The sequence below is a fragment of the Zingiber officinale genome, chromosome 8B (genome assembly GCF_018446385.1).
Source record: "Zingiber officinale cultivar Zhangliang chromosome 8B, Zo_v1.1, whole genome shotgun sequence".
Classification (NCBI taxonomy): Eukaryota; Viridiplantae; Streptophyta; class Magnoliopsida; order Zingiberales; family Zingiberaceae; genus Zingiber; species Zingiber officinale.
The window spans coordinates 6,475,342-6,477,166 of record NC_056001.1 but is presented as its reverse complement, the minus strand read 5'-3'; the positions used below and the strand labels follow the sequence as shown (position 1 = coordinate 6,477,166).

Genomic DNA, 1,825 nt, shown 5'->3' with positions numbered 1-1,825 from the left:
TTCCTTTTCAATATTTTGTTCCTCCATCCTCGAGCTAATAGCATCCATGCCTTCAATTTCTTCTTTTTGCTCTCCCTGTCTTCGAATTTCATGAGATAAATTGCTTCTCTTGTACAGATTAATGAACCAACCAATTTTGTTGAGAAAATCTAACAAATCAAAATATGAAACGAGTAAGTCTTACAATATCAGAATTTTTAATACAAAATAAATTAAAATTGTACAAAAGTCATAATCAGTATCAATGATCATCCACTAATTAGTCCATAGTTGTCAATGCTAAAGAATTAACAAGGGAGTTTGGATTTTGGATTCTAAGACTAAGATTTGAAATAGCAAAGCAAGTATAAAATCAAACCTAATGAATAAAATACAATGTAAGAATTGAGAATTAAGTCTAACCTAACTATAATTGCAGAAAATAAAAGTCAACATGAAGTAATTAATGAAACTAAGCATGGAATAAAACCTAGAGCATTAAAGAAACCTAATCTAACTTAACCTAATTGAATTTAAATGAAGACATAAAACTTAACAATTGAAAGAGCAATACAAAGCAAGAGTTAAGTAAACTAAGATGTATCAGATTGAACCTAACTATTGAAAGAGACATTTCACATAACACACGACATGCAAGAATTAGAACCTAACTACGGAACATTTTATCAAACAAGTTGGGTGCATGAAACAATTAAAGTCAAGTGCTTGCAATCTAATTAAGGGAGATCAAGTTTGATATAAGCATTCAATAAGAAACATAACACACATCCAACATGATAAAAGAAACAACCCAATAAATCTGATCAGGTTTAGATTATTACCCTTATCAGCAGTTTGTGGCTCTTCCAACGATGGTAAATCTGTCCAACAACCCTCACTGCCTCAGAATTCACTGATACACAACATTGGCACAAATCCAAGCACAAATGGGGTCACTGCAGCAATGGATCTGCAATCCAGAAGATGTCAATCTGTTGATAAGCTGTGATGGCTGTCAAACAGGGAATAGGAATAGAGATGACAACATCTCATACCTCCTTGTGGCTGACCAGATGGCCACAGCACAATTGAAGGGGGCAACGCGTGGTGACCCCTTGCAACTGCTGATACGCAGAAGAACAACCCTACTCTCCTGTGTACTCAACTCTCCGACGGTGGCAGATGGAAGAGGAAGAAGTGGCAGCCGGTGAAAGAGATGGTGGCGACGCTAGCCACCCAAATTGCAGGTATTGTGGTTGGATGCGATGACGCCGGCTGCATCTAGGCAAAGATGCAAGGGGAAAATGTAGAAGAGGATCGGGCCGCTTGATAGCCCAGAGAGCTTGGTGTTGGTGAGGCTCACGGAGAGAAGGACTGCTGCCGGCGGTGCTCTCGTGACAATCGGCGCGGTGAGGACCTCCGCGACGAGGAGACGATGGCAGAGGAGGGAAGATGACGCGGAAAAAGAGAAAAGGGTGCCGATTGGAGAAGATGAGGAGAAGAAGAAGAGCAGAGAGTAAACGGTGCGAGAGAGGAGGAATAATCGGGGCGGCTACAAGATAAGGTGAGGAAGGGTTCGGCGATTAGGGAGGAGTAGGGCACGGTGAGGAATTATAACCAAAACTGATTAATTAAATTAGAAAATTAGGTTTATTTTAATTAAAGCTTGAGTAATTTTTTTTATCAACTCCTACTAAATTGGATATTCCAAATATGCATTTCTCAAGCTAGCAAATGCATCCCCTCTAATTACGTCTTACGAGTTCCGAAAAAAACTTAAAAATTTCTAAAAATTCTGTTAAGATTATTCCCCAATTAAATTTTATTATTTAATTATTATTATTAT

The 1,825-nt window shown here is 38.4% G+C and overlaps 1 long non-coding RNA gene across 1 annotated transcript; it reads right to left on the bottom strand.

Moving 5' to 3' along the window:
- On the bottom strand, positions 1-1,247 carry LOC122017670. Its single transcript, XR_006121415.1, has 3 exons — positions 1,035-1,247; positions 822-949; positions 1-149 (listed from the first exon to the last, which is right to left on the bottom strand). It is a non-coding gene; the product is annotated as an uncharacterized LOC122017670 (long non-coding RNA).
- Between the last annotated feature and the right edge of the window lie 578 nt (positions 1,248-1,825).